Here is a 12965-nt window from a genome sequence, read left to right as displayed (position 1 = left end):
ACTATGGCGACCATGAAAACACACCTCTCAGACCTCCTCCTGGAAGGAGCATCACTGGCAATGGCTCAAGCCGCTGCATCCTGAAATCCCTCACTGTGTCTGGGGGGCGGGGCACACTTCCCACCACTGCTCCCAGCCAGCGGCTGAAGCCACTCCTGTAAGATGCAGTTGTCCACTGATGGGAGGACTTGGGCTGGAGGGCTCCCCGTCAGCCTTGCTGAAATTGTCTTAAAATGGCACTGCCGTCTAAGACCTTGCTTCCTCCTTCCACCCTCCCTTTCTCCCTTCCCTCTCACCATCGGAAGGGTCAGACCTACATCATGGTCTCAGAGTTCTTCCCATCTCTTCTGTCTCCCCACCGCATGTTCCCTGAAGAGCATTTTTCTCAATAAGTCTAATCCTATTTTGGTGACTGCTACTCAGACAACTGTGACCTACCTACACCTGTGCCTCACACAAAACAAAACTGGGGCAGAACTATTTTTCATAAACACATTTTAAGGTCACGAGATAAATATATAAAACAAGCAAGAGGATCTTTCTCTCCCTCTCCCCTTCTTTTTTGGTTTATAATTATGACCTAGTTAATGTTTGGTAAATTCTGGTTTCTGTTTATTAGCTTTCATTCAAGTTCAATACCACTGTACTAACCTCCCTGATGCCTTGCAGACATCCTGACCCCATAACACTTCAAAAAAAAAAAAAAAAAAAGGAGTGTTCTGTTTATTTTTTAAATTCCAATAAAATAGTAAGTTTCTAAGGTGGGTTTGAATAAACAAGTACAGAGGTAGATATGGCTCCTCTCAAAAGGAAGTTATTTCTTTTTTTCTTTCCTTTTTTGAGGGTTGTGCTGGGGAAGCAGTTTGCGGCAGAGAAGGCTCGCTAATCACTGAATCCCTTCCCTTTTTTTCTGGATGCACAGCCACCAGACTACACTTCTCTTGGTGTGGCTGGGTGTGGCCATGTGACTGAGTTCTGGCCAGGGAGATGTGAGTAGAAATGAAGGACACCGTTTCCACCTCTGGCCCATTAAACTTCTCCCATGTGATTCTCCATCCTCTTTACGTTCTCATATATCACTGCCCACAAGCACAGCAAATCTGGAAACTACAAGTGGAAGATGAAAAAGTGACAGGACACAAGGAGCCTGGATCTCCGAATTACCCATTGAACAAGAGCTGTTTTGATCAGGAACACCAGGACTGCTATGTTAACAAGACTTACACTTATTGTGAGAAGCCTTTGTGATTTGGTGCTGAGCTCCTTACCACACCAAGCATTACTCTAGCTAGTCTAGTTGGGTACCACAAGTACACCCAACAGCATTCATCACAGCGATCAGCCCTGCAAGGCAGTGATGACACGTAGGTGTGGTAAACGTCTGTGAAGATGGTCACTGGTGGTCCCTCCCCTTTCTGTGTAAACAAGCCACTCCTCTCCTCAAAGAGGTTGATTTCCCCCAGTCCTTGAAAATAAATGGCCCTATGACTTGTTTTGACCAATGGAATACTGCAGGGACCATGAGCCAGTTCCAAGTCTAAGATCCCAGACATCTTTTACTCTTCAGCATGAACCCAGTGACGACACTGTAAGGAAGTCCAGGCCGTCCTGCAGGAGGCAGGGGCCACTTGGAAAGGCCCTGGAGGATGAGATATCATGAGGAAAAAGGGGCCACATGGAAAAGAAAAAAGTTGGCCATACCCAACTATCAACTCCAAGTCTCCAGGCCTTCTTTCCAACCCAGCCCCTGAGCCAGCTGAACGTAGCCATGTGGGTCACCCCAGCTGATACTGTATGGAACAGAATGCTCTCGTCAACTCACAGAACCATGAAAATAATAGATGATGGTTGTTTTAAGCTGTTAGGTATTTTTTAGGGAGTGGGAGTTGTTGCTACACAAGAAAAGAAAATGATGCATTAGAATTTTAAGTGAAGAGTTTGGAGCAGGAGACAGCCTGAGACGCAATAGTTTCTCTATTGTGTTCTCAGCTTAGAAATTCAGAAACATAATTCTTTTACCCTTTTAAAATATTATTGTGTTCTCCTGTGAAATAAATGACCAATAAGCATCTTTACCTATCTTTACCTAGTAACAAATACATCTTGATTTCAACACAAACAAAAGTAGCAATACACATAACATTCTTTTTTTTTCAATGATGAGAATTTTTAATGGTACAAACATGTTGGAAAAATGAATTTAACCCTACAAATTCTGCACCAACAAGATATCCTGTGCCCAGGATTATACTGAAGGGGAAAGAAGGTCCACAAAATGTGTCCATACATGCCTAAAGCAACTTTCACAGTTCACTTCCATAACTGATTTATATTAGTTACCAATACTGTCTTGAGAAATGAGGTCTAATGAATATTCGAACTAAGTAAAAGATACCCCTCACTTACCACATTGCTTTCACCACTAAGAAGATATAACCCAAGTATTTGATGAATGCAGAGAAAAGTCATTTCGTGGTGTGATCTGAGAATTCCAGTATATTTTAGATGAGAGAAGTTGACCATGGAGGAGCTCACTGTTGGGCACAGAATGTGAAGTTGGAGGAACTCTGATTAAAGGAGGGGCTTGCCCTGCTGCCACTGGCTTCAGTGCAGCTCAGGTGTTGATCCTTTGAAATGGATTCCTGAGTGGAGGGAGGGAACAGCATGTCCTTGATATCTAGGCCGAACTCTGGGAAAAGGATAAACAGGGCTTGGTGCTTGGTCCCCTAAATGGTTTGAAAATGTCCCTTGGGACGTGTGGATTCTCATGACCTCTTCCAGGAATTTGAGCACTTTTAGCATCTCTGCCATCTCTTCTTCATTAGACTGCAAGAATCTGGGACCAGTTCTTGGACCAGAGAATTGAATTCCTTCCTCAAACACAAGTTGACCCTCATCATTTTTCTGCCAGTATCAGCGAGGCTAAGTACACTGAATGAATCTCTGTCGAGCCTGGCATCTCTACAGATGTCTCCATGCCAGCATTCTCCTTTTTAGCAGTACAAATCTCGTCAATGAGTTGGCATTTCTCTTCAATCAGTGCAGCCAGTGTTTTTACCAACTTCTCCTCACGTCTCCCATAAAGCTGACTTCTACAAGACTGAGCAAGTCTGAAAGTACATAAGACACTGATCAATAAGCTGATGACAGGCATTGTCTGCCCTTCTAGGTGCTGGAAAGTGAACCGTGAGCTCAGATCACTGGGCAGCATCAACACCAGGACCTCACTCAGCTTCCCAAAGAAGAGCCCTAAGCCAAGCTCCACAGAGGACGGCAGCCCCCGCACGGCACTGACCCAGCACAGGGCTCTGCCCAGTTACCACGGATCCACCAGCCACACAAGCCCCGGGGAACACACCAACATTCCACCTGGAACCCAACCAGCAGCTGACATCCTGGATTGGTCAGGTATCTTGTCAGTGTCGGGGGAAGGGCTGCATCAGAGGAGAGGTTTGACCTCAATACACAATACAAATGACATTCTTGTTATTTTAAAATAAAAACACAAATAATATATTTCCCCCCAAAATCAAATTCTACAGAAGGAGAGTGAAAATTCCTTTTCCTTCCTCTTTAACGATGCCAATTTCACTTCCTCTCCTATTGGCACTACTGAGGACATTCCAATTTCATGTGTTTTATTCTTCCAGGTTCTCTCGATGCAATGTCTATGTACTTGTGCATTGCGTAGTTTTCTGTATTTGAATATTATTGGAACAGACTGTGTTATTTTGCCACCCACAGGATTTATTTTTGAGAACAAATGTGCTATAACAGATTCTATCGAGGGATTTACTTTTCACACATGCATTTTCTTTTTTGTTAAGTTCACATTTAGAAGCTCTCTCCTCGAGGACCAAGAATGAGCCACCAATGGCATCTCTCCTTTCATGTAAGCGTACTACCTAAGAACAAGGTTTTCTGAAATACGGTGACTCTTCCCAACAGAGCAGTTTTTCATCTCTTTGATCTTGAGGTATTTTCATCACATGGGTATTTACTTTTCTTGTTTCCTTGTCAACTACTTACTAATAGTCTTCAATTAAAAAAAATGATGGTGAAGGACAAAGCTCTGATGTCCACAGTCATCAACAACTTACTGGTAACAAGGATTGTAGGGGCATGGGAAAGCTTCACTGCCTTAAAATCACTAACACTTGTCTCAATCTTGGAAAAGGGAGAATTAAATAGAAAGACACAAAAACATAGAGAGACTTTTCTCTTTAGAGATATCTTTGCACTCAGTGTTCTTGAATAATGTATGTCCTCAGAATCTTGAATCAACATTGGAAAAGCTAATAACTCTACAGAGAGATTTCTTGGGTCAAAATTGGCAGGTTTCTTGAATGTCAGGCATCTTTAGAAATGGATAGTTTTGTTGTGGGCAAGAGGTTCTTGTCACAGAAAGAATTCAGAAACAAGACACGGAGGTCAAGAAAGCAAAGCAAGGATTTATTAAGGGATAGATAATACACTCTCAAGGAAAGAGTGGGCAAGCCCAGGTGAGTAACTGCCCTGAGTTTCCTTGGCAAGCTTGTTATATGGGTGTAAAAATGAACAGGCAGAATATTCATTGACAGGGAGGGGTTTGGGGTTGTCTTTCCCAATCTTCTTCCAAGCTCCACCTTTCCAGTTTGAGAGGAGGGATTTTTTGTCCTTATTTAGTCTTGATCAAGAAGTTGGATGAGGTCATAATGAACAAAAGGTTACATTCAGATGGGGGTATCATAAGAAAAATGTTACATTTGGACAGAGGTCATAATGATTGAAAGGTTACCTTCAGATGGTGGAGATTCCTGTCTTGTCCCACCGTTCTGCCTCCAGGACACTTGTCAACCCAGAAGGTATGTTTTTTTTTTTAATCAGCCCAGAGGATCTTGTTTTTTTTTTCCGGTCTGTCCAAGGACCCTCGTTGTTCACAAGATATATGGTTTTCTGCCATTTGGCCCAAGTCCCCCTTTCTCTGCTCATATCTAGCTACCTGCCTGCTGTAACAGTCCGACTTCTTTAATCACAGAATATAATGCATTTCCTTCTTTGCAGATGAATACAATGTTGAAATGCATTTCCAGGGCACACAGGAAAAGGTGGTCCTCTTTTCAAGCAATAACTCAAATTAGACTCCTTCATTAGTAACAGAATATGAAGTAGGACACCTTTGCATCTGGTGTCAACAGAATATGTATCATCTTTCAACCAACAGCCTAAAATTACTCCATTTGTGAGAAAATTCCACAGAGTTGATTACTCTTTAGCATTAGGTGTTGGCCTGGGCACAACACAAAATTTCCGTTTTATTTCCTAAGAAAAATATGCTTAGCACTATGTTTCTTCAACTGTTGGTTTATATTGCTTGAGGTATAGAACAGTGTCAAGAAGTCACTAGACAATAATAATGACGGTGAATTGTGTTTTCTAAAGATGGTCTAGATAATATTTCCCAACCCACATATTCCTGTTACAATGCAACTCTATCCAGTAGAAAATGAAATCTATGGTGCAGCCACTATGGAATACAGCATGGAGATGTCTCCAAAAACTAAAAATAGACTCACCATATGATCTAGCAATCCCACTGCTGAGCATATATCCAGAGGGAACTGTAATTCGAAAAGCTACCTACACCCCAATGTTCATAGCAGCACTGTATACAATAGCCATGACATGAAAACAACATAAATGTCCATCGACAGATGATTGAATAAAGAAGTTGTGGCATATTTACACAATGGAATACTACTCAGTCATAAAAAAGAATAAACTAATGCCATTTGTAGCAACATGGATGGACCTAGAGATCATCATTCTAAGTGAAGTCAGCCAAAAAGAGAAAGAAAAATACCATATGATGTCACTCATATGTGGAATTTCAAAAAAAAAAAAAAGACAGAAAAAAAAGGACACTGTGAACTCATCTACAAAACAGAAACAGACTCACAGACATAGTAAACAATCTTATGGTTACCAGGAGAAAGGGGGTGGGAAGGGATAAATTTGGGAGTTTAAGATTTGCCAATGTTAGCCACTATATGTAAAAATGTATTTTAAAAAATTTAATTTGTTTTGCCTAGCACAAAGAACTATGTTCAATATCTTGTAATAACTTTTAATAAAAAATATGAAAATGAATATATGTATGTATGTATGTACATGACTGGGACATTGTGCTGTACACCAGAAATTGACACATTGTAATTGACTGTACTTTAATCGAAAACAAATAAATAAAATATCATGTTATAAAAATGAAAAAAAAAAATGAGTGGTCCATCTGAATCTTCTTTGATTTTTTTTTTCCCAACAGGATCACATGTAGCTTTTGTGGAGCCTGAGGCAAGAGTACAAATGGAGACTGTGTATCGTGTGTCTAAATATTTAAAAATGATAATTTATGCTGCACCCTCAGACTGGCCTGCATTCCCACCCAGGGACCCTATAGCCACTTCTAAGATGTCACCAGGGGACCCAGGGGCTAAAGGAGTTGCACTGAGTGTGAGAAACGATACAGGTCTGTTGGGCAGAGCAGGGTGGATACCTGCCTACTGACTACACTTGTTCACCAAACTTAAGGGAACGCTCTGTCACTAGGCAGTGTATAGCGGTTTTACATACGTCTGCAGATTCTTTGATATTTCTCCCATGTTGGTCTGTTTGGACTGCTATAACAGAATGCCATACACTGAGGGGCTTATAAACAACAGAAATGTATATCTCACAGTTCCTGAAGGCTGGGAAGTCAAAGCTCGAAGCATCAGCAGATTTAGGGTGTGGTGAGAGCCTGCTCCTGAGTCATGGATGGCTTCTTGTCGCCGTCTGCACGTGGAAGAGGGGCGGGAGGGCTCTCTGGGGTCTCTTCTGTAAGAACACTGCTGCATTCATGAGGGCTCCACCCTCAGGACCTAATCACCCCACGAAGTCCCCACCTCCAAATGCGATGGCATTAGGGGTTAGGATCTCAACACAGGAATTCAGGGAAGACACAAAATTTCAGCCCATGACACCTCCCATCAACAGGTGGAGTCTAAATCCTCTCTTCTTGAACATGGCCCAATCACAGTGACTCAGTTTTAATTTTAAAAAAAATCATACACGTGACTCTGTATGAGTTCCAAGAAAGAAAAGGCGGTATAACTTCCTTCAGGGTAGAGATCCCCTGTGTGTGTCTGTGTGTTTGTGTGTGTTTGTGTGTGTGTATGTGTGTGTGTATGTGTGTGTGTGTTTGTGTGTGTGTCCCACCGGACTCTCGGAAGTCATAGTCTCAGAGAGGCCCTGTGCAGGTGTTCCACGTGGCAGCCCCAGCTGAAGCGCCACCAGACGTGTGACTGAACGAGCCTTTAGATGACGGTAGCCGAACAGATGCCTAGTGCAGCAGAAACAGGCCATCTCCACCAAGCTAACTCTTGCCCAAGTGCCAGAATTATGGGCAAAACTGCTGCTGTTGTTTTAAGTCACTAAGGTTTAGGATGGTGACACAGCCAGAGAGAGCCAGAACACAGTGCTAAATATTGGTCTCTCTAATAGACATGTTATGATGATGAACGCCCCAGTTTCTAGGGCAGAAGATCTGAGAACTTGAGTCAAAGCACCATCACTACTTACAGTGTGGATAATAAGTCATGTACTATTTATCAGCCTCCATTTCCTCATTTATATGATGGGATAATAACCCTCCCCCAAGACATCCAGAGTTTTCCAGAAACAGACTCACAGACATAGAGAACAGACTTATGGTTACCGGGTGGGAAGGGATAAATTGGGAGTTCAAGATTTGCAGATACTAACTAACATATATAAGATAGATAAACAACAAGTTTCTACTGTATAGCACAGGGAACTATATTCAATACCTTGTAGTAACCTACAATGAAAAAGAATCTGAAAAGGAATATATGTATGTATATGTATGACTAAATCACTATGTTGCACACCAGAAATTGACACAACATTGTAAACTGACTATACTTCAATTTTTAAGAAAATGCTCCCCACTTATGCCCCTTAAGGCTCAACTCTCATCTGCTCTGGCTACACCATCAGAAGGCTCTGCAATCTTAAGAATTACTCAGAAAAACAGATTCTGACTTGAAAAGTTGACTTTTCTGGAAGCTAAATTTCAGAGATACTAAGTCTTTTATTTTTTAATTTTCCTTTAATGTTCTCTAAATGGCATCAGAAGATGAATTTCAAAGAGGTAGAAAGTATTTAAGATTTCACTTACCAAACAGATGCAGTAAAAGATGATATCAAACATCTGCAGTTTTCAATCACATCGCTAGCAAAGAAGCACAAAACGGTTTTAGCGAAGTGTGTAATTTGGCATCCTTGTCATCAAAGGCAATTTTAAACACATAATTCAAATGCCCATTGACAGCAGGACTCTCTTGTTGGGTATTAATCTGCCAGGATGAATCTGGGAAAACATCAGTGTCTCTCAATTAGAGGCATAAACTTTAAAAATGAGAAATAAAATCATGGTGGCATGAACAGGACACAGGTGGGTAATTGGCAAGCTTGCATAATGTGGAAAAAATCATAGGTTAGAGGAAAAGTCATAACAATAATATAAAGAGATCAAAGCCCTTTACACACATTATCTCCTTCATCCCCCTGCTCCCCGCTGCAGGGATGTCAGGGCAGATACCCACTGGGGTGATTCTGTGGCCTTCGGCAACCTGTGCAGCCACCTCGGGTGAGTGCTATGACTTCCCTTCTCTTTTCTGTAATTAAGTGTGAGATAACTTTCAAGTCACAGCTGGAGAGGTAACGCAGCATCAGTTCTTAAACCAGTTTGTCCCTTTCCCCAGCTCGTCACATGACACAGATAACTATCCAAAATATTTCCATCTACAGGTACATTATTAATGGGCTGTAACTGTGTCTCTGAAAGAGAGTTCAAAGACATCAAAAGCATCTGTAATGACTAATTAGAGACTTGCTTAACTACACGAGATTGTTTCAGAAAGCAGGTTGGCTGTGGGACTCATTGGTTGCTCAACACCCCAGACATTTCAGACGTTGGATTTTTTCAGCCAGTCTCCTCAGACCTCCTATTTGAAAGATTATAGACAAGTTAGAGTCGATGTCTGAGTAGATTTGTGAAAAACAGTGAAAATAAAACACTATTTCACTATCATTCATATTACATTTTCTGCAAGTCAGATTACCAAAATCATATTTCACATCTCTTTATTCACTGTATTTCAGGAAAAAATAAGCCTTTATGAAATACAACTATTTTTCAAATGTTACTCATTCATACATATCAGTCAAAACTGGCAAGCTACAGCTCATCTTCCTTTAGGGAGAAAAAAGATCACCCTGGTTCAGAACCCTGTCTCTGTGATCTACAAACCTTTATACATGCTAATAATTTTACTATATCGGAAGATTCTATTGCGTGACTATTTCCTTGATAATCCATCCAAGAATTATGTCTGCTACCTAAAATTCTCTTTGAAAATAAAGTGTTAAAACTATGTCTGCACTGAAATTTTAAATCAGTGACTTCACTTCCAAAATATAATTAATTAGGAAGAAGCATAATTTTTTAAATTGCCTGGGAAATACGTATCTTGATTCTGAGGTACACGGCAAAAGGAAATAGTTGCCTTCAAACTTTGAGTCTGTGTCTGCGTGGAGCTACTGCCTTGAATTTTTGTATAAGATAAAATCATTGGTATCCACTTGAGCTGTAACACCCACATTTTCAGGAGAAATGTCACTTTCAGAAGTGGGTCCCTTACAAGAAAGTTGCAGAGGCACTTCAGGACCGTAATTACTAAGTTTCAGTACTCCTTGATTTGATTAATTTAAGCACTATGTGTAGGTTTTGCATTTACACTGCAATCCAATTGCTTTTACGAAAGGCTACAGCATCGGTCTGGCATTTTCGGCTACCAGTCACTGAGACTGTTGCTACCCTATGTGTGGTCCTGGGCATCAACTTGGATTCCTTAGAAATGCAGAATCTTAGGCTCCACTGAACTAAGGCCCCAACCTACTGAGTCAGAATCCGCATTTTAACATGATCCAAAGGTGACTGCTATGCACATAAAACTTGGAGAAGCACTGAGTTAAAATACTCTCAGAAAACTAAAACACAAAATTCAAGAGATGTTGCAACACAACTAAAGTTTCTGAAGCAAGGTGGCATATTCGGTCCAACTCATGTTTCCTCCATCAGATCACTGACACCATCCCATGCCCCTTCTCCTCCATTTTCAAAATACGCCTTGGTCTCTTAGGTAAATCGAGCAAAAATACAGTCAAAGGGCCATCGTTGGTCCCCTTGTGGATTTTCAGCCATGACATGTTCTGCTTCAATAGCTGAGAAGAGAGACTTTATGTCATACCAAGGAGGGGAAGGAAATCCCAAAGCGGGAAGGAAAGCAAGAAAGAGCTGTGGCTTCCCAAGAGGAATCTACAGTTTTGCTTTGCTTCAGATATTGTCTAGTTCTTCCTCTCCCTGATTTCAATTAACTGGCTTCCCATCCTCCAGTGTGACCTACTAGTGTCATCAATGGAAATGAAATGCGTTTGAACTCTTCCTTGCTTCTGTAACATTTTATTGGCCTCATGTCATTTTACTATGAAAATGTCACTGAACTCTTCTAAATATTAAATTCTAAGCAGACACTGTAAATCAAGACAGTGTCATTCTTCTGGATGTGAATAAATTTCACAGAGAGATTTGACAGAGAATACTCCTATTGACATGGAAACAAAGAGTCAGTAACAAAGTGAAAAGTTCCACTAGATAAGAAAGGTCCTCAGAGATACCTCAAACTATCCAGGCAGAATTTTTCAGATCACAGGGAGGAATTTTAAATGTTGTGCTTTCTCCTCAAAGGTCTTTTAGAATTTATTTCATAGAAATTATTTCATAATTTATTTCCAGGGAATGTTTAGTACCAACAATCAACACTTTTAAATATTTGGAATACATCTCCCAGGTCACATAGGTTATGATTAACTCACCTAAGGTCACCATTAGCCGCATTTGTCTCATGGTTGCCAGATACTGTAAGCAGTTTTCAGGGCAGTAATTTCCACAATTCCACAGGTCCTTTACTTCAGCCTAAGAAATTTTAATATCTCTATAATTTTGTTCTGGAGCTTAACTAACCCACTTCAAAATAACTTTTTAAAAACCCATCACAGACTCTATGCTCACAGATTCTGTGAGTCTCAGGAATTCAGACAGGTCATAGCAAGGGTGGCTTGAGTCTGGCCCATGATGTTTGGAGCCTCGGCTGAGAAGTCCTGCACAGTTCAGGGTGCCTCAAGTGGATGGGGAATGGGATCCCAGAGCCTGGGCCGGGGTTGCTGATGAACTCTGTGAACCATGTACAGACAGCATCTCTGTACATGGCCTCTCCGGGTGGCTTGTGCTTCCTCACAATATGGCGGCTTCAGGGTAGTCAGACTTCTTACCCTCCCTCGTAAGCTCACGGCCTCCAGAGCAAGTGCTCCACAGAACAGAGCAGAAGCTGCATGGCCTTGTATGAGTCAGCCTCAGAAGTTGCCTAGTCTCGTCCACCACACTCAGCTGGTTGAGGCTGTCACAAACCTGCTCAGACTCAAGGGGAGGGGACACAGACTCTAACCTCAATGAACATACTGTCAAAGAATAAAAAGTACTGCAAAGGAATAAAATTTTGTGAATATTCCTCCCACATATTATATATAGAGTTGGAGAGAAATTTTCTTAGCCCCAATACTTCTCTCTATAATTTAAAAAAGTAAAAGATAAATTGGCAAATTTCATGATGCTAAGTTTTCAAAGAGTGAAGTTTGGGGTGAATTCTTGGGTGGTTTTAAAAATCTTTTCTTTTTTTTTGCCCTTGGATGCACATGGAAAATGCTAATTTTGAAAAAGATTAATGAAATATCTACCAAGGTTGCATACAGGCTGAAGGTGACAATGACAAAACAATGTGTTTTTCAAACAATGTAACACATGTATAGGAAAGCAATACAGCAAAGCAAAATGAATTAAAATGTGCTATACCCTTAATTGAGAATTTCAATGGGTGACAGCAGAAGAATGTAAAGCTGCCTCATGAAACCCAATGGAAAGCATCGATAGTCCAGAAGACCATAGAAGATAGGTAAGAGGAAGAACTATTTGGAAAACTGGGGCTGAAAAAAAAAAAGAGCCTGCCAGATCATTCTGCAAGAAAAAACATTGAATGTTCATTTTTCTAAAAAGTCAAATTCATCTAATTAAAAGTTTTGAGATAAATGTAGACACAGCATAAAGGATATTCATTTACGTCTTTCAGCACAGTCTTAATGAGCCAAATGATTTGGTCTAATAAACCATATGTTTTATTGGAGTTCTTATTTTTTAAGGAAACTTCTAAGCAAATTTTTAGAAATACTGCCTTAAAAAAAAAAGGAATGAGTTAAGGAGGCAGCACACATAGGCACTGTGATTTAGCAAAGCTAGTTCTGAAGCCTGCATCCAGCAGTTACTAATCGTTTGACCTTGGTGATTTTCTTAATCTCCTTGAGCTTTGGTTCTCTACCCTTTAAAATGAATTTTAAAACATTCTTAATATTGTTGTGAGTATAAAACCAAATAAAGTATATAAAGTATTCATGTTGCCTAACACAAAATAAGTGCTTAATACATGCTAACTACCACTATGATTTTTTACTTTTATTTATACAATTATTACTCAAATTCTCCAAAATAATATAGGATCACTTGTGGTCTGCAGTGGACATCTTTGATTTGTGGTCATCTAATAGCATTTGAACTCCCTCTCCAAACTGTGATAGTACCCACATTCCAAAACCTGCCTCCTTTACTTTGGTATCCAAAATACTACATTTCCCAAGACTCCTTGCATTCATGGTGCAGACGCGGAGCCAACTTTCCCCAAGTGAGATACTCATGGGAGACCAAGATTCAGAAGTGAGTTATGAAAGGAAACTGAGGGCAAAACACACATTTTGAT

This window comes from Camelus bactrianus, chromosome 1 (assembly GCF_048773025.1).
Source record: "Camelus bactrianus isolate YW-2024 breed Bactrian camel chromosome 1, ASM4877302v1, whole genome shotgun sequence".
Lineage (NCBI taxonomy): Eukaryota > Metazoa > Chordata > Mammalia > Artiodactyla > Camelidae > Camelus > Camelus bactrianus.
The sequence above is the reverse complement of the archived record's forward strand: the minus strand, read 5'-3'. Positions refer to the sequence as shown.